The sequence below is a fragment of the Pseudorca crassidens genome, chromosome 6, assembly GCF_039906515.1.
Source record: "Pseudorca crassidens isolate mPseCra1 chromosome 6, mPseCra1.hap1, whole genome shotgun sequence".
Lineage (NCBI taxonomy): Eukaryota > Metazoa > Chordata > Mammalia > Artiodactyla > Delphinidae > Pseudorca > Pseudorca crassidens.
Window position 1 is genome coordinate 89,678,721 of NC_090301.1, and position 27,421 is coordinate 89,706,141.

Consider the following 27,421-nt stretch of genomic DNA (forward strand, 5'->3'; position numbering starts at 1 on the left):
GGGGAAACTTCAGAAGCAAGCTGGAGATTTGGTAAAGTTCTATTTGTGCAACATACATATCTGATGAAATACTAGTCTTCAGCCTAGAAATCAATATAAACAAGAGAGAAAAAAAGAAAAGAAATATGAGTAAATAATACTAATAGGCATTTCTCAGAAGAGAAATTTCAAATGGTCAATAATCATATGAAAAGACGTTCAATCTCATTAACAATCAGAAAAATGCAATTTTAAACCAAAATGAGATAGAATTTGCCACCATTCAGCTTGACAGCATTCTAAGCACAAAACACCAAATGGTTATGAAGTTGTAAAGCAGTTGGCAACTCATACACTACACAAGGGAGTGTAAATTGGTAAAATTACCTTTCAGAAAACACTTTTTCAGTATCTAGTAGAGTTAAAGGGCCGTATCCTCTATATTGCAGTACTTCCTCTTTATGTATCTATCCTAGATAAATTATTACTAGGAAATTAAGGAGAAATATACAAGAAAGTTTACTTAAGCTTTATATTTAATAGCCAAAAAAGAAGTGGGAGAGGGTACAAAACAACCTACATCACAGGAGAATGGATACATAATTTGAGGTATATTTATAGATTGGAGGGGTTAAAAAGAGAAAATAAAAATAAAATATGTATGGACATGGATAAATCAATATATCTAAATCAAAAATCAAATAACATTGACCAAAAAAGGGAGAGGGTTGTTATATGATGAGGTATACAGTATAATACAAATACATTTCAGAATCACAAAATAATTCTATATATCATTTATGCATAAATGAAATTGCATGGGAATAAAGGCTAGGAACTTCAGAATGATGGTATTCATGGACAGGAGCAGAGGGCAGGGGAAAAGTTAGGAAGTTTCAACTCTTTTAAACCATTTATTTATTTCTCCTAAAGGATTTCAAGTAAACATGTCAAAGTACTACATATATGTGTATGTGTGTGACAAGTGCATGCTATGGGGCCTTTGAGTATCAATTATACTTATTCCTAGCTTTTTATGTTGAAATATTTCAATTTTGAAATTTAGTAACAACAGCAACAGCGATAATAAAGGTAAGGGTGGTGCTGCATTCCTGGAATTTCTAATATCTTAAACCTTAAGATTGAAAGTATCAGTTTTGATGTTCAATAAAAAGGCAACAAAATTCTGAATTCTTCTAAAACAATGGAAATTTTATGGGTAGCTGTTTACAAGTTATAAAAAGCCATGATATTCATATGAATATCATTCCAGAGTTATAAGACATATCAAATCTTTCATGTCAGTTGAACTAAATATATTTTAAATTTAAAGACTTTATAGTAATAGTGACTTCATTAGAGAAAGACAATTTGTCCACCCATCTTTATTATTAGGATGTTAGCTAGATTATCTGTAATTATGCCAAATGAATAGGGTCTCTAGACTCTTGAAAAAGATAATTTAATCAATGAAAGAAATTTTATAATTAGAGACAGATAACATAGGGGAAAAGGGTATGTATTATGTTTGTGTTCAAATTCCAGTTTTGCTACTCAGCCATGTGATATTATAAAGCTTGATTAACTTCTCTAGGTTTCCATAATCTCATTAATAAAATAGAAATATCTATTTCAGTTTTTATAAAGGTAAATGACATAATATATACAATTTACAGTTAAGTTACTGTTGTTTATAGGCATTTAATAAGTGGCAGCCTTTTTTCATTTATTATTTTATTTACTTATTCATCCTTCTTCTTATGTGGAAATATTACACATAAACCTTATCAAAGGCAGCTGGGAGTCTTTCAAATTGGGAAAAGTACATAAAGAGCTAAAACTGATTTTTGAAAGTTGATGGCTAAGGGGACAATTAATTTGAGAATAAAATAAAAGATTATTGAAAGAATTTCCTGCTTCAGCCTGAGTAGAACAGTATTAATGATGAACTTAACAACTGTAGTATTGTAGCTGAATATAAGTTGAAACAGTCTTGTCAGTCACAAGTTGTAAACAAAGCCAGAGACATTTCATAAGTGAGAAAAAGATAATAGGTTAATGTTTGGAGAAAAAAGGTGGTAAAAAGTTTAAGGTGATGAAAGAGTAGATAGCTGTTTTATTTCTTCTAACACTTGCTTGCTTTAGCTAGTGCCTTTTATATTTTAAGCATGGTTTAAAAATTTAAATCATATATATGTTGTTGTCTATTTAAACAGTTTATTTCATTTTTAAAGGAGAGGAGTGTGTGTAATTATTAGATGCATTATCTGTTTTTAAAATCCATGCCTGAAATAATTCTAACTGCTGAGCCTGTAGTACTATAATCAAAAACATCAATCAGAAGCAACTACCACTCAAAAGAAAAGACAGATGGAGCTCAATTTCTCTATGACTTGCCCTGGAGCATCAACCCTTTTTAAAGTAATAACAACAAACAACAAAAAAGATCATTAAGGAGAAAGAATTATCAAAGGAAACTTGCTATAAAGTGGTATCTTCTAGAAAGTGGCCTTAGGGTGTAGGTCCTAAGAAATGTATTACTAAGAAATCACTGAAAAAGATTACAAAGTTTTGTTTTGTTTTTCAAAGTCTTCCTCATTTACACAATCACAGAGGCTGAGAGGAACCTTAGTCCAAAGGTAACATAGTCCATATTCCTGAATCCTGGAAAGACCAGGCTAAACCACATGAGCTTGAGAGTTCTAACAGACTCCTGAGGCAGTCCTTTCCTTTGCTAAAAAACCATGGCTGGGAGAAAGTTATTTATAAATTTAAAGGTCCTCTTTTGATTATCTTCCTCCCCTTCAAATGGACCTTCCCTATATAACATACAACTTTATTTCCCGCTGCCACTATCCCTCCAAAGATGTACTTCTATGATCAACATAGGCACATAAGCCAAAGTTGAAAAGCAAGTTCAGAGACTATAAAAACAACGATGTCTTCTTTAGTATCCCAGCCACTAAACACACAAAGCTTGTCTTACCTCCAGGTTTTCAAGCATGTCAGTTCTCTTATAGAATCTCCTCCTTTCTCATTGTAGTCTGGACAAATTTTTCTCAGAATTCTAGATTCTGGTCAAGACTCAAGTTTATTATCAAGCTTGCGTGACAAATTTTTATATTTTTCTGTAATTTTCCTTTCCTTCAATTGAGGCATTGTTTGAAATACAAACATACATACACACCACTTTAGAAACATATAATTACAGATCTTTCTTGATTTATGATGAGATTACTTCCCAATAAACCCACCATTAACTTGAAAATATCTTAAGTTGAAAATGCGTTTGGGACTTCCCTGGTGGTGCAGTGGTTAAGAATCTGCCTGCCAGTGCAGGGGACACAGGTTTGATCCCTGGTCCAGGAAGATCCCACATGCCACAGAGCAACTAAGCCCATGCACCACAACTACTGAGCATGCGCTCTAGAGACCGTGAGCCACAGCTGCTGAGCCCTCGTGCCACAACTACTGAAGCCTGTGTGCCTAGAGCCCATGCTCCACAACAAGAGAAGCCACTGCAATGAGAAACCCAAACACTGCAACGAAGAGTAGCCCCCACTGGCCGCATCTAGAGAAAGCCTGCATGCAGCAACGAAGACCCAATGCAACCAAAAATAAATAAATAAAATAAATAAATTTATTTAAAAAAGAATATGCGTTTGATACACCTAACCTATCGAACAATATAGCTTAGCCAAGCCTTACTTAAATGTGCTCAAAACACTTACATTAGCCTACAGTTGGGCAAAATCATTTAGCATAAAGCTTATTTTATAATAAAATGTTGAATATTCATGCAATTTATTGAATACTGTGCCGAAAGTGAAAAGAGAATTGGTTGTACGTGTATCGGTGTTTCCCTTCGCAGTCATGTGACTGACTGGGAGCTGCTGCCCAGCATCACAAGGGAATATCATACTGCATATTGCTAGCCTGGAAAAAGATCAATATTCAAAGTATGGTTTCTACTGAATGTGCATCACTTTTGTACCATTGGAAAGTCAAAAAATTGTAAGTTGAGCCATCTTAAGTCAGGGATCATCTGTATATAAATGTAGAAGCAACTTTTGTCCAGCTCAAACCCAGAAATGTTGCCTTTTAGCACAGTGAACGTCAGGACATAACTTTCCATTAGACTTTGTATGTGGGTTGGCTAGAAATATTGTTGGACATTCCCATCCTTTCATCAACAGGGTATAAAAGTATAGCAGACTCAATAGCTGTACTTTTGAGTGCCCTACAATTAGAATAGGAGCAGGTCCCATGTCAACCCACCTATGGAAGTATATTTTCACCTGAAATAGAATAGAAATTTGGTTACCTTGAGTGAATTTTCATGCAAGTTGTTAGTGGAGTACCTGAAAGGGCAGAGAGAGCTGACACTCCTCCAAGCTGAGAGGACAAATTTTATGAATAAATTTATACATGCTTAATGATCAATGCCTACATGTATGAAAGAATTCATTCCGAGACTTGTTTCTTTCCTTTCCTACCTTGTAGTAAAGTTGAAAAAAGGAAATATGTAATCCTCACCCACCTTCAACTATTGGGGGTCACCAAAATCTTACGAAAATCTACCAAACATACTCCAGCAATTGTGAATGACCAAATTTTATGATTCCATTCTTACATTTCCAATCATCAGATGTCACAGGTATTGTTAGCCTAGAACACACAATGTGGCACTTATTACAGAAATACATCTGTCCTCTTCCCTTTTGCCATGGTTATCTATCCCTTCTACAAGCTTCCTAGCTCTCACAGACACCTGCTTTATCTGTTTTATTCATTATTTCACTCCTGTTTAGTTTTCTCACCGCCAAATTGAAAGCAAACTGAACTGGTGCGGGTAAAAATATTATAAACTCTAGAGCCACATGGCACTAGATTCAAATTCTAACTACACAGTTTCCTAGCAGTTTGACCTTGGGCAAGTAACTTATTCTGCTTATGTTATGTTCTATGTAAAATGCATACAATTATATCCAATGTACTTGAACTTTCTGAGGACTCAGTGTGATGGGTTGCGCAAAGCGCCTACCATAATGATTGACAAACGGTACACTCTCTAAAAGTATTGGTCACCTTCCCTTTTTCTTCACATGGTACTAAGCACAAAGTAAGAACTTCATAAATACTTGCTGACATTGATAGATGCAAATGAATTTTTGTTCACTGTGGGTTAAGTACTATTTTCATTTTGGTAAGATGTATTTCATTATTACCTCCAACATTGTATCACTGTTTTCATGTCAAGTGATTGTGGGAGTAAACATAGACCACTGATTATTCAATACCCATTTTTCGAAGAAGGCATTGCTACCAATAAGCTGAGTCATCAAACAACAAGAAGAAACAAATGACCAGCATCTTTTCAACTACTTCACACTTGTAAGAATAATGTGCTTAGCATAATAATCACTGACAGTGGTCTACCCAGTTGACCCTAGAACAGGTGGGGGTTAGGGGCGACAGCCCTCCATGTAGTGGAAAATCCCTGTGTAACTTGTAGTTGGCACTCCCCTCCCTAGCCAAGCTTCCTCAGTGTACATGGTTCCACATCTGTAGATTCAGCCAATAGTGGATCTGAGTCCTGTAGTATTTATCATTGAAAAAAATCCATGTTTAAGTGGTGGCTTGCAGTTCAAACTCATGTTGCTCAAGGGACAACTGTATATTTTTTTTTTAAAGGGAATATGCTCCTCTTGCTTGTTTCATTATATTTCTTAGCTAATGTCAAAAATGCAATTAAACTCCAGATATAAAAAAATTAAACAATGACTTTATCGTAATTATGCTAAGAAGAGCAACTAAAAGAAAAAAAAATCATTCACTTAGAATCAAATAGTTTAAATCATCTAATATTTATGAGAAGGCAAAATGTATGTAATTTTTACTTTTACATCAACCTAACTTTCAAGTCCATACATACAAATCAAATGTCAAAAGAGCCAAAAGCATTTAAACAGATAAAGTGTGGTACGTGTCCATTTTCCTTTCTTGCTTAGTGGACCGTAAGTCAATTATAAGCTCTACCTTTTCTGCCTAAAATGACTTCTGTAGCATCTGGGCCAAGGTTGGTATCTTCAGAGCTAGGAAAGTCGCTAGCTTTGACTGCTTCATATTCCCTGTCTCATCTTTCTCTGTTCGTCATTCAGGCCCAAATAATGTAATCAGGCAGGAAAATTATAGCTGTGTATCACACCAGGCGTGATGAGCTTGATTGCTGTGATATGCTATTTCTTCTGTTTGTCACTATATCTTTGGAACTGACATCTTGGGGTGAGAATATTTGTGTATGCGTGCAGGCTTGAAATATGTGGCTTTTAAAAAATTTATGTCTAAGCCACTTTAATAATTTTTAATATTTTGTATACATTCAATCCATATCAGAAGTAATTCATTTTAAAATTAGGTTTTTTTCTTAAAAATGTACTGTTAATTTATTGATACCAATTATGGCATGGTACTCAAATTCTCAAACACTGGATACGGATTATGGTCGGGGAATTGACATTTTTTCAATTTTTGCATTTTGGGATACAGATTTTATGACAGTCAACATACTTCAAGAAAATATTGCCATTGATAAGAAAATACTCAGCACACAGCAAGCGCCAAAACAAACTGGCCAAGACCAAATACACAGTTGGTGTGGAAAATGATAGTTTTGTTTTATTGTCAACAGGCTAAGAATATATTCGGGGTGTGTGTGTGTGTGTGTGTGTGTGTGTGTGTGTGTGTGTGTGTTGGTTTTTAGGCTGTGTATTAGGAATGATGATTATGTTGGTATCCTAAAATTGTAAAGAATTCTCATATCTCTGTCAGCGTGCTCTCTCACACAACTTAAAGTAGACATCAACATATTTAAAGCACAGAAGATGGAAATCTGTCTATCCCAGTATAAAAGAATTCTTAAGTATATTTACCTTGCTATTCTTGACAGTGGATAAGTGGGTCAAAACTCTGGTTTCAAATCCTAGCTCCTCCCTTATTAGCTGTGTGATACAGCAAGAGCTATATCAGGATACACACTGTGTGTTTGAATAGATACAGATATAGATATAGAAATACATATAGATTTCAAAAATCTCCAAAACTATTGTAAAATGATTAGGCTACCTGTCAAACTGGTAAGATTATGAATAAAACCTAGGAAGTATTTCCCATAAAACATGAAATCAAGAAAGTAGGTTGCCGATGGAAGACCCAGTATTGGGAAGGCAAAGTATTGGCTACTGGAGTTTGGCAATGTTCTGTATTTGACCTGGGTGTTGTTTGGTGATGACTCAGTGAACTATGCATATTTGTCCACTTCTGTCTTTTTCAAATGTTTCAAAATAAAAAACAAAAGTTTTGAAAGAGTAATGTTGAAAAAAAAAAGACAGCTGACATTTGTAAAGCACTTAGGACATTGCCTCAGAGCACAACCTCCCAGTGTTATTCCATGGGTTCAAATCCTAGTTCTTTCACTTTCTGGATGTGTGGTTTGGGGCAAGTTACTTTAATTTCTTTTGGCTTTAATTTTCCATCTGTACTAAAAGGATTATCATTGTACCTTCATTACACTTTGAGGTTTAAACGAGTGAATCCATGTAAAAGTGATTAGAATAGTTCTGGCACACAGGTATTATTAGATATTAATGTCATCAGCATCTTCATAACCATCAGAGCATCAGAAGTGCAAAGGAAGGAGAACAGTTGGGAAATAAGTTGGACTAAATAGGTGGAAATTTAAAAGTTAAGAGCAGGTTAAGTGCTTTGTGCTTTATTCTGTGACAGTGCGGCACTCAATAATATTAATAACACTATTTTTAGATGGTATTATCATAATTTTACAGATGAGAACCTAAAACTTAAAGGAATTCCATGTCTTGCCCCTAATCACACAGCAAGCAAGTGAAGAACAGTCATTCAAACACTTCAGAAAGCTTAATGTGGCAATAGGGTGTCAAATGGATTGGAAGGGAAAGAGTCAGCCAGCAGGAGGGCAAATTAAGAGACTTTCAAATATTCCCTCCAAGTGAATAAAGGCTGTGGTAGTGGGCATAGAAAATTGGGGATTTGAATCAACAGGGTTTGCAAAGAGATCTACTGTGGCATCAAGAGAATAATCAAAGAGGAGTCCATGCTATTTAGGGCTGGGAGCCTGGAAAAAATGGCGGCGCCATCAACAAAAATAGGGATCACAGGAGGAGTAGCGTTTGCACTGGGAGATGAAAAATCTAATTTAGACAAAGTATAATCATGGGGTCCGTTAGCACACTCATCATCGTAATGAGAAACGTTTATTAAACACTGCATTATGCATGCCTAGGCTTAACAAAGCAAGCTCAGTGGAGCTGCCGGGGCCAGACTCACCGCCAGAGGAAGGAAGGTAAATGCTGCTCCACGGAGCACAGTGGGATGAGTGAGGGAAAATGAGACCAAAAGTTTGACTCGAGCATTTGGTCAGCTCCCTCATGGTGAAGCCCTGGGCAATTTAGAGGCTTTTTGGAATCCATGGGAAACAAAAGGCAAAAGGAAGCTTCTGGCAAGATGGAAAGAAACCCATGACAAATTTTGCCTGTGATGTGTCGTGTCAGAACTCCCTGAGCCTGGGCCAGGTTCTCTGGAGCCTGGGCTCAGTATCGGAGCTGGCTACCAGGCTGCAAGAAGGATGCTAAAAGGTCTGTCCAGGAACGAAGCTGGAATCTAGCTGAGCTGTGAGGCGAGAGCAGGTGCAAGGCAATGAGGAAGCTAACTCACCTAGGCGAGAGCAGGCGGGCTGGAACCAGAGAGAGAAGGCAAAGCAGCAGCGTGTGGAGACCTTCCACAGCGATGTGGGCTTTCAGACTGCGTCTTTTTTATAAGGAGCCTCAGGACTTGGCTACGACTGATAAGAGAGTTTGTTACAGGAACTGAGCCTGTTCAGACACGGCAAAAATGGCCAGAGAATTCCAGGGTGGCAAACGGACACACAAATGAAGGTGAGGAGGAAGGAAAAAAAAAAAAAAAAAGGGACCGTAGCTCACATTGTTCTCGAATTAAGCAGGAACCCCAAAAGACACCTTTCTAAATCTTCTCCAACTTATTTTTACCCTTCTAACTACTTTGTAAATCCCAGCACCACCACCCCTTTTTAAAGAAAGCCTATCTTGAAATCTTATCCTTTATAAATGACACTCTCTTCTACAGAGCTCTTTCTCCAAGATTTGAAAGTTGGCATACGGCTGTGAAGAGGGATGTTTGAGCTCCCTCTGCCTGTATCAGTGTGCATGTCACAGATAACAGAGGACTGTCTGCTCCCTGGCTGCCAATCTCCCATCTTTCATCTGCCCCAAATTCACAACAATGAGGAAGAAAGGAAAGCAATTTAATTCTCAATGGTACTTCATATAGCTGCCATAAAACATCATTTCTGCTTTATACCAAGTAAGCAGTAATAACATAGGAACACTGAAAATTGTCAGTTGGATGGTAAAAATGGTGGAGGGAAAGTTTTATAGAATAAATCTGGGTAACAAGGAAAAAAAATATATATGTCACAGTGGGTTTTCATCAAGGATTCCAAAAACACCCACTTATCCTCTGCAAAGAGCTTGTTACAGCTCATTTTCTATCTGTGTATGTAACTACATCCCAAGATGACCATCTGTCAAGCCTGGAAAGCATAACATTTATAATATTGTTTTCATTCTTGACTAAACACGTAAAAAGCACAAAATCTAGTTAGAAGAATGGCATATGTGTGTGCGGATTTTCTCAAAGCCATTGCCACAGGCTCTTGCAGGCCCTCGTATAATTTACAGGCTACTGGTGGGTTTTGCTTTGGGGGTTATGAGAAAAGTAAAATGAATCATTGGCGTTAGTCTTCAGGGGGCTCCAGGAAAGGCATAGGAATGACAGATGTTACCTAACTCTATGTAATCTTCACATTTTCATTTTTAAGTGTCTCATTATCAGCAGCTGCAGTTTCAGTTTTCCTCAACCTGGAGTACAAAATCCCGAAGCCTGGCTAGATAAGTTCCCGGCTTCCCAGCCAAAGTTCCACTCTGTGGTGGCTTGATTCCGATTTGGATGAGGATGCTGCCGGCTAGGCAATTCACCTTCCGTGGCTCTAGTCAGGAACTGTAATGCCATTACCCATCTCTATTCCTTAACCCCATGCCAAGACCCACATCTGGTATGATCCCAGTATTTGGCTTTGAGATAAATGTATTTCTTTTTCTAAGGCAGGTTGTTCATCTTCATGTTGTAATTCTCAAGAAAGATATATCCTAAGACAATCTGTTAATGTAGTTGGAAGCAGATGGGGAGAAGAGAGAAAAAAGAGAACTGGTAGCTTTCAGTAACATGTTCTTGCTCCTTAAAACGTTACTTGAGGTCTTTGTTAGTGACAGTTTTCCCTCTGTAAGTGTTCTTCCCTGGCACCCGACTTGGCCTGACACCCCATCACAGTAGTACAGTGGACATGGATTTGTAGTCCAAAAAACTTGACTTTGGATACCCACGCCTGCACTTACCAGCTTTGCGATCTTGAATACATCGTCTCATTTTTCTCCGTCTACTTCTTCATTTGAAAAATGGTGATAAAAATACCTACTTGGAAGGATTTTATGAGGATGAAATGTGTTAATGTATGTGAAGCATCTACGTCAGTGCTGCATTCAATAATCCACCCTTAACACATTATATTTATTGTATTATGGTAGTTATTTAACAATATTTTCTGATGTACTCAATAATTATTGCCTGAGATCAGAAGTGTTGGAAGCATAGCAAAAAATCAGCTGCAGGAATGATTCTGTAACTCCGCTTGCACTTCTAAAGTGTGGTATTTTCCTCCAGGGGCTCCTCTAGGGCTTCCTGTTGTTTTCCTTTGCCATAACTTAGGGCCATGAGAAGAGGAAATCAGGAGAAAAAAGCATTACTCTCCTGCAGAGAAGCAGCTGAGAATCTCTCTCATCCTATTAGGCTACGTAAACCTGTTTCCCCGATAGCAACACTCATATGCTTTCCTGTGATACACCCGTACCTTCTATATGCCATTATGATTTTATCAAGGTAATTTTAAAAGAGTCCTGTGTATTCCTCAAAGCACTTTTCAGAGCAATACTTTGTGTAAACGGTCAGTTAAGTTATCACTTCTCTTACTTTTTCACTTCATTTTGGGTGTTCTGCTTTTTCCTAGAGCAGTGTTCCTCAGTTTTGGTTACACATTAAATTCATTGGAGGAGAATTTTTAAGTGCCATGCCCGGGTTTGCACCCAGAACTTGGTATATCCCAATCGCTGGAGATGAGGTGCAGCCATAGGTATATTCTAAAATCTCCCTGGGAGATTCTACTGTGGACACAGGGTACAGAATCACTATTCTGAAGGGAATCACCTATTTTTTCTGGGCTAATAGCTAACCTAGCTGACTTATCACTTTAGGTGAACAACCTATAGCTGGGATGGAGGCTTTATTGGATCCTTAAGGCCATGTGATAGGTGAGTCGTATTTGTTGAGAGCCTGTACACCTCCCTGGACTTATTATTCTCATTGCCTAGATCTCTTAACAATGAAATTTTCCCACTCAGATCTCACCTTCCAAGGGCTTAAGATTTGTTTGTTCTCAGGAATCTGATAAACTAATTCATGCTAATAAGAGAAGGGGGCAATATGCACATTTTAATTGATATTTTCTGAGGATTATACCCATTTTTTGTTGCCAATACAGTCTAATGGTGAGAATTTGGTATAAATAAAAGAGTAAAGATAGCTAAAGCAAGTAGAGTTTATGAGATATTGGAAAGCCTGTAATAATAAAAAACTGAGGGCTTCCCTGGTGGCGCAGTGGTTGAGAATCTGCCTGCTAATGCAGGGGACACTGGTTTGAGCCCTGGTCTGGGAGGATCCCACATGCCACGGAGCAACTGGGCTCGTAAGCCACAAGTACTGAGCCTGCGCGTCTGGAGCCTGTGCTCTGCAGCAAGAGAGGCCACGACAGTGAGAGGCCCGCGTACCGCGATGAAGAGTGGCCCCCGCTTGCCGCAACTAGAGAAAGCCCTTGCGCAGAAACGAAGTCCCAACACAGCCAAAAATAAATAAATATATTAATAAACTCCTACCCCCAACATCTTCTTTAAAAAAAATGAACAACTGACTTTGGTACAGTGGGAAAAGCATGGAATTTGAAGATCAGAATTTGAATCCAGTCTTTCATTCAAAAAAATTATTGAATTATAGTCACTCTTGCAAGCTCTGGATACACAGACATGAATAAAACGATTAAGGTTACTACCTCCACGGAAGTAGCTAGACAGAAAAGAATAACAATAACCCTTCTGCTCTGCTCCTGCCCCAAAGCAAAACATTTCATATTGTGATAAATGAAACTAAAAAGTAACTAATGAGACACCAGTAAGTGGACTAGAGAGTGAAAGGAGCAGAGAATGTGGAGGTGGTTAAGAGTGTTCAGGGAAAGGCTATTTGAGGTGATGCTTGGTTGAAACCTAAGTGATGACGTGAATCCAGACATGCAAACATCTGGTGGCAGAGATCCCCAAGCAAAAGGAGACTGGTACAGAGACCTCAGGCCAGGAACAAGTGTGAAGTGTTAAAGGTACAGAAAAAGGTCTACTACATCCAAAGGATATGGATAAAGTATGAGTGATAAAGGATCTCCTCACTATCTTCCTCCAGACAGTCTCAGCCTGATCTCATTTAGGTATCTGCTAAGTGTCACCCCATCAGAGACAGGAGGTTTTCCTTGACCATCCTACCTTTAAAAAAGATCAGTTACACACACACACATGCACAGGCACAGGCACACAACTCTTCCCCTTTAGTTTTCTCTTCCAACCAATATGCCAGTTCCACGTGAGTAGGTACATTATGGATCCTTAGGGGCATATGCTAGGTAGAATAATAAATATTTTTTAGCAAATGAATGGGTAAAAGAGAAAGGCAGAAGTCACTTTTGGATATGTAGCTCGTGGTAAGGAATTTGGACGTCATCAGAGTGTACTAAGCCAGGTTTTGCTGTGGTCTAAGACATAGTTTTAAAAGGTCACCCCGGTTTCTGTGAAGGGAAATGATATGTAGGGAGATAGGAGTAGAGCTAGAAGTAGAAGTTAAGAGCTTTCTGCTGTCATCTAGGCAAGAATAATGATGTTTCGGGCAGTAGCATTAGCAGATCTGAGTAAAATCAAGTGGATTATTTAGGTATTGGTAAAGTTTGAAATGCCTAGCAGACATGTAGGAGGAGGGGAAGAGTTGTGTAAATAGATGAAGGTAGTGGAGGCTTCAGGGCCTGAAATAGAAATGTGGGATGTGTTACCCTTAGATGGTATTTAACAGTCGTCTGACTAGTGAAATCATCCAGGGAGAGCTTAGATGGAATACTAAAGAATGTCGGGTACCAAGGCCTGGGTACCTCCATCATCTGGAGGTTGGGCAGAGGAGGAAGAGCCAGGCAGGCAGACTGAGAAGTAGTTGTTGAGATAGGAGGAAAATCAGAAGAATCTGGTGTTGTAAGAGTCAAAAAAAAAAAAAAAAAGAACATGATCAGGTGTGTTGAATGATTGATGCTGGAAGGAGAAATAAGATGAGCATAGAGAACTGACCAATGGGTTTGGCAAGATGCTGATCTTCAGGCCATCACAATAAGAGACATTTGAATAGAATCATCTAAACAAAGATTACTGAATAGAGAATGAGATGGGTATTGGAGTCTATGTGCTTAAGTCCACTTATTAACCGAATAAGCTTGGGAAATATTTTGAGGCTCAATTTCTTCTTCTCTGAACTGGTAGTAGCAATATAGCAGGTGCTCTCCTGACTTCACAGAGTTGTGAAAACTTTATGAGAACCATATATATGAAAGTTTCTCTCCACCACCTTAAAGCATATGCAAAATATGTACTATTTTTACTATTATTATTTTGTGGAGGATGGATACTGTTATTCAGACCACATGATAAATTGGGACAAATCAAAATGAAACATTTGGTATACTTGACATTTTATTATTCTTAAAAGAAATCCCTTTTAATCATATTTGAAAGAAAATAGCCAACAGTACAGATGTTAGTTTCTTTCCTTCTTTATATCTATCTTTTAAAGTCATCATTTGGAACCTAGTGGCAGGGCAGGAATAAAGACGCAGACGTAGAGAACAGACTTGAGGACACGGGGGAAGAGGAAGCTGGGACAAAGTGAGAGAGAGGCATGGACATATATACACTACCAAATGTAAAATAGATAGCTAGTGGGAAGCAGCCATATAGCACAGGGAGATCAGCTCGGTGCTTTGTGACCACTTAGAGGGGTGGGATAAGGAGGGTGGGAGGGAGACGCAAGAGGGAGGGGATATGGGGATATGTGTATACATATAGCTGATTCACTTTGCTGTGCAGTAGAAACTAACACAACATAGTAAAGCAATTATACTCCAATAAAGATGTAAACAAATTTTAAATAAAAATTAAAAAAAAAAATTAAAGTCATAATTTGCCCAAGTCTTCTGAAGCATCTGAGGGCACACTAGTAGGAACCAATAAGTTGAGTTTCGTCAGTCTCTAAAACATCAGGTGAGATGGAATGCTTGTAGGTGACAACAGAGGAATAATATGTCATCAGCAATACTGCCCCAACTTCTTGGGTGAGCAGTATGACATGATTACCAGTGAACAGAGTGTTGATTGTGGAAAATGGCCCTTAATGTAGTTTCCCAAGGAGGTGGAAGGGATTTTCCAGAGCAGTGGATCTTGGCCTTGGCAGCAAACTGAAATCACTGGGGGAGGTTTAAATAATACTGATGCCTGGGTCTCAGTCCCAGAGATTCTGATTTAATTGGTCCCTGGTGCAGCCTGGGAATTGGAATTTTTTTAAGTTCCCCAATTGATTCTAATGTGCAGTCAAGGTTGAGAATCACTGGAGTAGAGGCAGAGATTTATATGCACAAAGTAGCCCAAAGAGGACATTCTCCTATCAAGGCAATCCAATAAATCCTCAGGTACAGCCCAGGCTCTTTTTGCCTTGATTTTGTTGCCATACATTTTGTCGTTTCTTTTTTGCAGAGCACTACATTCTGTTGCTCTTTAAAGGCAGTAGTAACTGAAAAAGAATGATTAAAAGAATGATCAATGCACAGTGTTTATAGAAAAAAAGAAAAGAAAAATCCTAAGTTGGCTTTTAATACAACAGTTTCCTTTGCTGGGCAAGTAATAACAGCTCAAGGGAGAATGGACAAAACTCTACACTAATAGCTTTAACTTATTAATTTGAAAGTTATTTCCTTCAATTCCCCATTGGTGATTTTTAAAGCACCTTTTTCATTTACTTTACCAGAGGCTGCTCATATTTAATCTGAGGTTACAGTGATTTCAACATTTAATTCAAAAAGAAGTACATTTAAAATTTTTTCTCTATTTATATTCCCTTCAATAAACATGTGAAGATATGTCTAGCACACTAATTTCCACAATAATGGAACAGTTTTCAATTTCAATAGGGTTAAGGTTTTATAGCTAAGTTTTTCTCTGTGTTTGAATATTTAGTTAATATACTGGATCAAAAAACAATGTGTATTCCATTTATATTATATGCATCATTAGACTATTTGGTTTAAAATGTGAGTAGAGAAGACATTGAAAAGTACATGGAGTCTCAAAATTTTGAACTACTTGAGGATGACATAGCTTAAGTTAGTAAACTGTCCAAGTTATAGCTTGTTTTAAAGGAAATGCAGTCAGACATTCAAAATCATCCCATCACTAGCCAAAATGAAAAAATACAGTGATTTTAGCTAATATTTACATATGTCAAGTATGTTCTCTGCACATATAATCATTATATAATGAATACATATAACCCTCGTATGAACCTTGTGAGGTAGGTATTTGTGTATCCATTTTACAGATGAGAAAATTGAGGAACAGAGAGGTGAATAATATATTCAAGTTCCCACAGCTGCTAAGATGCAGGCTAGGATTCCCATTCAGGCAGTGTGGCTGCAAAGTCCACATCTTAATCACTCTTCTGTTTTGTGTTAAAGAATCCACTTTGCATAGAAACAATCACATACTGACACCCCCGAGGTTCACTCCATTTAAAATACATTCTAATGTACTATAAAAGATTGAAATTATCTGAGCCACAAATATTTTAATCTCATTGTATATTTGACTAAAGTTCACAATAATACAATAGATGTTTCCTTGACGAAGAAACTGACTGCCAGCTGTAGGCTGAGGCCTATGCGACAGCAATATCTTGACATTGTCACCACATATACTCCTGTTCTTAATTTTACAGATATGAAAAGTCAGTTGTGTAGAGGTCACTGTGCTATACAGTAGATCCTAAATGATTCACCTTGCTGTATGGCAGAAAGTAACACAACATTGTAAATCAACTATACTCCAATAAAATTTTTTTAAAAATTCAATTGTGTTTGTGCACTCAGAGCTTATCAAGCTGTTGGAGACTAATTTGTTCAATAAAGCTCCAGAGTGACAATGTATCCACTGTATGTTAGGGGTTATATTTATCTTTGTGAAGATTACAGTATTCATGTCTTCTGCTTAGGGAGTTTTCAGTGCTCCTTGGAAACTACATCCAGATAATGTGGTTTCCTGTTGAACATAGACTCAATGCAAAGGAAATTGAATGCCACTTTCCAAAATAAGGATCTTTTAAAATAAGACATAAATTACTTTTATTGTAGAGAACTAGAATAAACAAAAATATACCTCAGAAAAAACTACTTCCTGAAAGATTTACTATAAGTATTTTAAGGTATTTTTTATATGTTAAAAAAAATAGTTAATATAAAATAATTTTATTATAAGTTAATTTTCATCTGATGACATAAACATGCTCAGTAGAAGTAATTAAATTATATAATTTATTATAATTACACATTATATAACTTCTTCTGATCATAAAAGTAATTCAACAAGTAATGCATGCTCATTATTAAAAAATGGAAGTTTCAGAGAAACAAAGATTTCTTATAAACTCTAAACTTTGATTCAGTCCACAAATATTGATTGTGTACCTGTTACGCATTAAGCAGTGCAGAAGGCACTCAAAGAGATGTCAGAAATATAAATGTTCAATTAGCATACATCATGATGTGCTATTATGACATAATCATAAGATGTATGGGAGCATAAAAGAAGGAAACCTAACTCAGAGAAGGCTTTCAGATTCAACAACATCCAAGCTGAGACCCAAAGATAAAACAGAAATTGATAGAGGAAGAGTGTGTTAACTTATTTAAGCATACTTAGGCAGGCATGTTGAAAAACAGTCTGGCAGTTTCTCAAAAGGTTAAAGATAGGATTATCATATGACCCAGCAATTCCACTCCTAGGTCTATACCCGAAACAGTAAAATCATGTCAGCACAGAAACTTGTACATGAATGTCCATAGCTGTATTATTCATAATAGCCAAAAAGTGGAAACATCCCAAATGTCCATCAACTGATGAATGTATAAATAAAATGTGGGATATCCATACAATAGAATATTATTTGCATAGAAAGTAATAAAGCACTGATACATGCTACCATATGCATGCACCTTGAAAACGTTATATTAAATGAAAGAAGCCAGTTACAAAAGGCCACGTACTGTATGATACTATTTATATAACCAAGAGCCTGGTTGATATAGTTTCTCTTGATTACAGTAGCAATGATTTGCAAACAACTATTATGAGAGGAGAGAGATACTACCTTTCTTAAATAAAGGTGATAAAGGGAGAAAAACTGGAAACAATTTCATAAGATAATTTCTGCTGTGTGATGTGAGACACACTCATGAAGTTTGATTGGAGAAGGGCTCCGAAAGAGAAGGTGGCTGATTAGAGGGAAAATGCAGACTAGCATGAAGATCCTATCAGGAATTGATCAGTGAGGATTTCATTTCATGCTTATTGTCTGTGCCAGACAGACATGGTGCGGTTATGGTGCTGTGGATGTAACAATGATAAGGAAGCTGGACATGATCTCTGTCCTGAAGAATAGAGGCATTGTCTCTGACAGAGGAAGACACATGTACAAAACCTCAGAGGTGGTGGGGTGAGTATGAGAAAGAAAAGGAGAGCCCATTTCAGTAATTAAAATAAATTTGATGTACTTGGTAAGTTTGATAGAGTGCAAAGTTAGAAGAGGTGAGACATAATGCTAGCTTGCATCAATATTTGCATCATTACAGTAGAAAGGGTACAATATGAGGCAGACAGGAAGACTTTGAAAAGCATGGGATGAAAGGGATATTAGAATCTGTGATCAACCATACTGTCTTCCTTTCAGCTTCAAACTTTGAAAGTAAAATTTTAAGAAGTCCACACTTCCAACAGATGGAAAGAGATAATGATCTAACTTGGAACAGCCCTTATTTTCTCTACTTGTTAAAAGTTACTTTAGACCCTGGAATTTCCTGGATACACTTTGATAGCAGATTTGATTTCCTGAGTAACAAACTTGAATTTTGAGGTAATTTGCCACTTGTTTGTATGTTTCAGTTAGAAAAAGAAGTATAATTTTATAAGAAAGAATGAGTCACCAAAAGAAAATGATTTTTTTAAAAAAATTAAGGTAATATTTGAGACATAGAAAATGTGGGTGTACAATTAACAATGTTTAGACACCCATAACCATAAATTAAAAATTCACCTGTTAAAAATTCTTTGCAATTTAACCCAGAATCAAAATCATGCCTGGAGAAAGGAGACAATGTATTAATATATTTGTATAGAGTATCTCCATCATGGCAGTTGTAAAACTCTGATGAGTTTACACACGTCTGGTGAAGTGTTGGCACAAGGTCCAACAGTGTGTATTTTATTCAGAGCTGAGGAACCTTCCAGAGAATAATGCCACTGTGACTTCAGTTGAGGTTGATATGTGTGGTCTAAACAATCTCTAGGAAGCCTATCTCTGTGTCTGATTCTGGAACTTGAAGTCTACTGGTCAAGTAGTCAGGAAAGGGTGATAGAGATGATATTATCCCTTTTTGTATATTTGACTGTATTAAAATAATATGCCCCTATTTTGAAAATGTCAGTCAAAGTAGGTGTTTCAGAGCAGTCCCTAATGATGTTTTGTGCTAAGCACTTTGGCCTAGAAGAGCTACACCTCATTAATGGGTCACAGTAGCACCAAGTTCCCTAACCTTGTGACTGTGGGGAACAGGCTAAGTTTTGGAGAACATGTGAGACTCTCCCAGGAAATCAAGAAATATTTGTAATGCACATGTGGGGATTTGCAGAAGACTGGACCTTCTCTGTGAGTAAAGTTTATGCTGTAGGGGCAATTCAGGTTCCTTATAATTTCTTTCATATATTTTTCCTCTGATACTTAATAGAGAACCAATAAGCTAGAATTTTAAGTTTTGTTCTTTGTCAAATGACAGCAACACGCTGATGGATAATGGACTGATGAATGAGCCAGTAAATATTTCTTTGGTATTGAATTTTCTAGGTTATTTTAATTCCCTAACATAGTTAATAATACCCAAGATTTCTACTTACTATGAAATACTCTGCCTCGTAGAGATATGAAAAATAAATGTAATGAGACATTGACACTCAAAAAGAATACACGTATCATGGAGTCTGCATACAAAATAACAGTGCTTCACTATAGAAAATGTAATGTAGTGTTTACAAAAGGAATTCATGGACAGTATTTTAAAAGTAGAAAGATAAAGGAATTTAAGGTTCTCTCATTTGAACATCAAAGGATTTACCCCTAAGGTTTACAGGACAGAATGCAGGCAATGCGTTCATCCTTTTCATCTTCAAATATCACAGTTGATTTCAGAACCCTTTTGAAGGGTTGCCAGTTTTACTAATGTGCAACAGCCCCTCATCCAGAAGCACAGGTTTGCACCAAGGATGAAGTGACTTTTTTAACTCTCACAGCAAAGCAAAAACTTTTCTTCCCCAAGTTGCTTACTAAAGATAAAAATGCATAGATATATTGTACTTAGTAGGAGATACTAGGGAAGATTAGAGAAAGTTTTATGAATTGGGAGTAAATTAAAATGTGTAAGGTGTGTGTCATTTTTTTTTCCTAAATCCAAATAAATAGGAGAATTCGTTAAAGATTATCTCCTATCACATTTTTCCTTGCTGAATTATAGAGTTTAATAAAATTCTCTTTCACTTCCTCAAAAACCGCTGATTCCATGGGAATTATACATGAGTGCACACACACACACACACATACACACATGCATATGTGTTCTTGAGAAGAAAAGCTTTGCATGTATCTAACTCTCTTGGTAGTAGAAATAGATTGCTGTTATTTTATTAAGTGTGGAGAAGGTAGAACTCTTTCCAGTTCTACTTTGCATATTTTTTTCATAGAGTACATATAATACATTTTCTCTAAATTTGTTGACCATGAGCAAGCTCTCTACAAAGGCTTGTGTTATCCTGAGTTGGCAGACAAAATAAAAGTCATTTCTTAAGCCCTACCTGGGGAGTTGGGAGATATAAATGAGCTTGTCAAACACTATATAAAAATCCAATAAGTCAACTGAAGGAGGTTTGTTTGTTTTTTTATTTTTTTTTAATATTGACTGGATGAAAATGTGTCTCTTTGGAAACATTGTCAAATATGTGAACTGTGTAAACCTGGCACTTCATCTGTTGCTCTTTGTTTAAAATAAGCAACATAGAAATTAATAGAAGGGTTTACTCTTCCTCAATTTATTTTTGAAATAAGGAAATATACTTGATTAGCTACAAAAGGAATAGAAATCGCTCTAGGCCCTTTTGATGAGATCATGCATTATGTACCCTTTCTTTACTTCTCCTCCCATCCTCACTTGCTCACAGCATTCATAGAACCTTCTAGAAAGCTGGGGCACTGTAGCAATTTCACTCTTCACAGGAGGTACCAGAAACTCTCAAAATGTTGCTCTCACAGTTTTAATAGTCTGCCTCTGAGATTAATAGAAAATTAGTTTTCAGAGACCACCAAAGACTGGAAAACCGTATTCCTTCTCTAAAGGAAATTTACTGACCGACTGGAAAATGCTTTGACAATTTTATGCCGTGTTCTCAGTCATGAGGAGGTAAGCTTGAAGGTGGAATTTTATCTTACATTTCTCTTTTATATCCAATTCCTGCTTGTTATTCATTTAACCAACATATATTGAGCCAGGATTATTGATTTAACATTGGAGTGGTAGAGGTGAATGACTCATGGGAAATGGCCTATTACGCAAAGAGCACATCTTTAGAAGCAGATGAACGTAAGTTTATGTGACAGCCTCCTATCTATTGGTGAATGACCATACTGACCCTCAGTTTTCTCATTTGAAAGATGGAAATTAAAAATAGACATCTCATAGGATTCTATGTGGTATCAGGTATGAGGGTGCAATTTGAAGAAATTGAATAGAGATAGGGAAACTGGAGGCAGATGTGCTTCCCCAGATGTGTGGGGAACGTGCTTAGCTAGAAAGTTTGGGTTTTACTCTTTAGGCAGCAGCAGGTGGCTGAAGGATTTGAAAGACACTGGCATCTATGGTTACTTTGAAAGCAGTGGCAGGTTGGCAGGTTAGAAAGTAAATCAGCATGCTCCCAAAGCACCACAAGATACATCATAAAAACAAGCATATGGGGCTTCCCTGGTGGCGCAGTGGTTGAGAGTCTGCCTGCCGATGCAGGGGACATGGGTTCGTGCCCCGGTCCAGGAAGATCCTGCATGCCACGGAGCGGCTGGGCCCGTGAGCCATGGCCGCTGAGCCTGCGTGTCCGGAGCCTGTGCTCCGCAGTGGGAGAGGCCACAGCAGTGGGAGGCCCACATACCGCAAAAAACAAACAAAAAAAAACAAGCATATGCATACAAGTTAGATTACCCAGTATTGTTTTAAAAATCTTTGTCACGGCTTCACTTGATGATGGGAACAGTGATTTTCAAGCTTACTCTTGCCACAGAATCCTCTCTTTTAATGAAATCTTAGCCAGGAGCATAAACAAATAAAATAGATAAAAGCAGAGTGATCCTGTTGAAGATGAATAAATCAAAGGGCTTTTCAGCTGTAAAGTACTAAGTATTCTCTTCATCGTATGAATTTCCATAATACTCACTGTCTGCATCTATTACCTCCTGCCAAATTAGACGCACCCTGAAATTTTATTTTTATGTAACTCTATAGTATCCCTTTAACTAAATTGTGAGCTCTCTGTGACAGGGATCACAACTTCTAAAGCTTTATATTTCCCCCAACATGTCCAGCAATGTCTTTCACATAGTAGATGTTTCCTACTATGTACATGTTTTCAAATTAATTGAATATAATGATGAATATGAAGGCTTAAAAATGAAAATTCAATTCATTTATCTCTACATTTTTAGGAAGTATTCCCTTAGGTTCCTTAGATCCACACAGTTAAAAAAAAAAACAATCAAAGTGATATGTGTCAGAAATATCAAAGTAATATATGTCAGAAAAATGAAATGGGTGTAAATTTATCAAACGAATTTCTCAGGAAACTAATGCGTAAAATCATCCTTGATAATGCTTTACATATGATGTGGGCACATAAAAAGTAGTATAGTAGTTATTCCTTTTAGATTATGGCTCAGATAAAATTCTTACTGAACTGGCTTACCTTTCACTGGGGGAAAAGCCGGCTTACTGTCAAACATTTGTAGTTCTCTGAAGAGAGAGGAGGCCGGTACAACTGGCTTAGCACAAGTAATCAGGGCTTCAACTAAGAGGATGGCAGTGAGGATGAAAAGGAAAGGGAAAAGGCAGGAGTTGTTTTCTTCCTTGTTCTTAGCTCCATATTAAGCTAAGCTCGTACTACACACAAAAAAATAGGCACACGTATTTAGATGAGAAATTGCCTGCAATTGTCACATTTGACAATTTGATTTGATTTTGTTAAGTATTATTTTAAGACTTTCAGCAAAAACAAGTATATTCAGTTAAATAGATTATTTCAGTGCCTATTATTTCAGTTAAAATAGATTCCCTTGGTAATAAATAGCAGGAGTATTATAAGGATCCATTATGAATTTTAAACAATTCCCCACAGAGAAACGTACCCACACAGACACAGATGCACGTGTGCGCGCGCGCGCGCGCACACACACACACACACACACACACACACATTCCTTGCTTGCCTGTACAGAAGTTAAAGAAACGATCAAATATATGGAATCTGTATTTCATTTATTTTACATGCTCATTGCAAGTGGTACTTTGCAAGGCTTTGCAAGGCTTTCCAAATAATTGGATGATTTATGTTGGCAAACCTCCTCAAGTATCTTTTGAAAAGGTTCACTGGAAAAGTGATGGCAATTAAGATTATTGTAGCCACATTTCATATTTTGTTTATACAAGTTAGCATCTTATAGGTGCTCTATTCCATTCAGAAATGTAAAGTGTAATCTTGAGCTCTAACTACTTCTCAGATGTTTTCATACAAGCATTCAGTAATCTCTGTAATGACATAATTAGAGCATGTCTTCAAGAAGGGGTTTTAGTAACTTGTGCTGCCCCCTTCAATGGGCTAGAGACCACAAACAGGATTTGTACACCTTGCCTTTAAGAATTGTGTGTTCCTTGAGTGAGCTTTGGTCTTTAAGGTGCTGTATATTTTTTAACTTCTTCTTTTATTTTTGCCTAAATATTTTGTGAAATAATGTAAAGTCAGAGAGCACATTTCTAACAGTTTAGTGAACACTCCAGAAGCCCCTTTGCACAGAACACTTTCGGATAAGACCCCCCGCCCCCCCCCCAAATTTACTGGTCTGAATAGCTTATATTTTACTGGAACCTCTTATAATTACTTAGAAATTTCAAGATCATGTGGCCAAGATATTAGCACCATCTTCATTAAAATATAAGAAATATGAAATCTTCCTTTTGGAATCAAATGGGATTTACAATAAAGCAAAGAGTTAACAGCCAAGATATAACAGTTTCTTAAAGAAAACAGCAAAGTCAAATAAAATGGTCTGGGTTTTGAGACAAGAAGGCAAATTTGTTTTGGTTTTGCAAAGGAAATTATGACTTTCTGAATAGTAACTTCTAAATTTCTAATGTAAAATGAAATAGAGATGGTGGAAACAAGGGCAAAAGCAAGCAACAAGTACATGTGAGACTCAAAGGGTAAAAGTGCAATCTCTTGAAAATGTAAATTGGTAAAATATATCAAAATTTAAAGTACTTCACCTGCCTATTACACTTTTGAACTTTTCCTCTATAGGTATATTTTCTCAGATACACACAGATGTACAAAGATTCCACTGAGGCATTCCTTACAATGATTTATAAAAATGGAAGTAGCTTAAATATACAAAAGTTGGGAAACTGTTAAATAAAATGTAGTACCGTATATCCACGTGATGGAGCATTATGTGATCATGAGAAGAACAAGAGAATCGCAACAATAATAAGGTTACCAATGACATTAATCATCTTTAGTTGCTGTGTGTATTTAGGAAGTGGCATAGTGTAGTTTTGAGGAGAGTGTTCTGGAGTCTGACCGCTTGGGATAAAATCATATTCCTATCAATTCTGAACTCTGTGAGCCTCAGTTTACCCATCCACAGTGAATTTAACTAAGTTTCTATTTTATAGGTTGGAGAGAAGATTATATGAGAAGTCTGTTCAGTACATAATAAGTATTAGCTATTATTATATTTACTAAAATAATATTCTTATCTTTACCCTTACCATATGAGATAGGTAACATTATTATCCCCATTTTTATGTATGAAGGATAAGGTTGGTTACCAGAAAGTCACCCCTTCGACAGTCAGCAAATTAAATAATTGTTGCATTCATCTTTTCAATAATATTTATCGAGAATCGAATTTATATTAGGCCTTGGAGAATAGGATCGTAAGAAAACCTGCAAAATCGTTATCATCCTGGAGCCCACATTTTAGAAATAAAAGTAAAAAATAAGCAGTTAAATATGTAATGTCAAGGAGAGTAGTAGTAAGTGCTATCAAGAAAAATGAATTGGGGCAGTGGATAAAGTGTGATGGGGGAAAGTCGACAGAGAACAGGGAACTATATTTATAAAGGGGCTTGGAGATGATTGAGAAGAGATATGTACTGAGAAGTGAGGCAGACTATGTAGTTGAAGAAGGGGCCTCCCAGGCTAAGGGAACCACAAGTGCAAAGCCCAAAATGAGGGTGTTTTCAGTATGTTGAGAACCCAGGCTTCAACTAAAGCTCTGTGAGTCCAGAGTGCGAAGATGCACAGACACTGATTTGGAAAGATATCCAAGACACATCCAAGAAGTGAATAAGCTAGTTGTATACAGTATGGATTATGTTGTTTATATCGTAATAAGTGTTTTCATGTAAAAATCTATACCTATGTTTATATGTCAATGCATGCAAAGATTTCTGGATAGGCAGGTCAAATTATTGTTATTGCCCTTGAGATCCCTGACATCTCTGGCTTGAACTGCTGACATTCTGCTGTTGAATGTGGCCCAAATACTTGTTCTCCCCACTGCTTGTGGGCTGCTCCAGGAGATGGCTCAGAGCTCACTTGTACTTCTTTGCAGCTTGTGACTGATCTCCCTCAGTCTGCTGTTCTCACAAATGTCACTCATCTCAGGCACTTGACAAATGCCTTCTAATGCTGGACAGCCTGTGCTTAATTTATAGTGTGGGTAAGGAAATGTCTCCTATCACTTTATGGTCCATTCTCTTTATAGGGGTGCTACATCAGAATGACTAGGGTCCCAAGGCTTAACTACTTTTTTTATAAGCAATCCTTTCTTGCTTATTGTACGCATATGCTGCAATATTGGCTGAGTCAAGGATGTATTCAAATGACACGCCATGATACCCTCCTTTCTAAATTCACCCCAGTTGCTGAGTCCTCATGGCCATATTTGTCTCCTTCTCTAATAGTGACCGTGTCCTATGGGCCCTGGTGTCCTGCCTACCACTTAGTTTCTGCTGCTCTCCCCCAAATTCACTTTACATGTTCACGTATTGCCAGACCCCCAAAGCTCTCACACAGTTTTTATCTCAGCAAACTCATAAATATCGTGAAAATCAGAGAATATATATAGGTATAATGGTGATTGGAGTATACAACTGATCTCTTTATGATCACCACTTAATTCTCTCATATGTTGGAGAAAATAACAATTTTCCTAGAGCTGGGCAAAATTCCATAGCATCTATGGCTTGGGTTAAGGAATTGGAATAGTCTTCATTGAGGAACTTGGCAACCAAAGTTCAGCAAGAATCAAAGGCACAGGTCTTCTGATCTTTGATATCATCACATAGGGCTCTCACAGGATGTGTGTCTGCCTTCCAGGAGAAGCACTTAATCAGGCCATTGCTCTCCCTCCTTATAGAGCAATTGGCAAATAATCAGACTACTTACATGCCAGGCAGCCAGGGTAGGACATCAGTGCTCTACAGGAATTATCTGGTAAGGCATCATCGTGGCTCTTCCTGCTGCAGAAAAGAAGCCATCAGTCCTATGAGAAGTTCAATTATGATGAGCCCAGTTTGGATGTAATAAGGTATGAGTGGGGAAATAAGGGTTCCCTAATAGCTCAGTGTCCAGAAACCCAATGTAAGCTCCCAGGGTGATTTTCAGACAAATCTGCTTGTTGTGCCAGCATACTTGAGTTCTGTGCTTGTCCAGTTGTCTTTCCTGCTATAAATAGTCCAGAAGATTGAATAACGTAATATTAGGATGACAAGTAGGTCAGAATAATTTTGTTCTGAAGTAGAAGTTTTAACTTCTTAGGAATTGTGGATCACATTAAGAATCAGATGAAAGCTTTAGATGTTATCCCCTAAATATGAGTTTAGGCAAATAGACCAAGTGTTCTACATTATAGAATTTTGGGGGGACATTAACATGATACTTCACATGTAAACTTAATTTTGTATGAACCACACTGTAAATGTCCAACCTAATTTAGAGTCCCAAGCCTTCTCACGTTAAGAAGATTTCATTTATCAATTTACACAACTCATATTAAAAATTACAAAAATATCTAATATCTGTATAAGTGGTCATGTGAAATGGTATATAAGATTAAAGTTATTCTTGATAAAGCTTAATTGCAGTTGTTTATTGCATAAATAGCAAGAATTCAGATTTGATAAATCATTCTTTTTTAAAATTAATTAATTAATTTATTTTTGGCTACATTGGGTCTTCATTGCTGCGTGCAGGCTTTCTCTAGTTGAGGTGAGCAGGGGCTATTCTTCGTTCTGGTGCACGGGCTTCTCATTGCGGTGGCTTCTCTTGTTGCGGAGCGCAGGCTCTAGGTACATGGGCTTCAGTAGTTGTGGCATGTGGGCTCAGTAATTGTGGCTCACAGCTCTAGAGCACAGGCTCAGTAGTTCTGGCACACAGGCTTAGTTGCTCCGCGGCATGTGGGATCTTCCCGGACCAGGGCTTGAACCTGTGTCCCCTGCATTGGCAGGCGGATT

At 37.2% G+C, this 27,421-nt stretch overlaps 1 long non-coding RNA gene across 1 annotated transcript; it reads right to left on the minus strand.

Annotated features, from left to right (window-relative positions):
* On the minus strand, nt 1-26,416 carry LOC137225887 (uncharacterized). Its single transcript, XR_010944072.1, has 3 exons — nt 26,355-26,416; nt 367-466; nt 1-83 (listed from the first exon to the last, which is right to left on the minus strand). It is a non-coding gene; the product is annotated as an uncharacterized lncRNA (long non-coding RNA).
* Nucleotides 26,417-27,421: the final 1,005 nt, after the last annotated feature.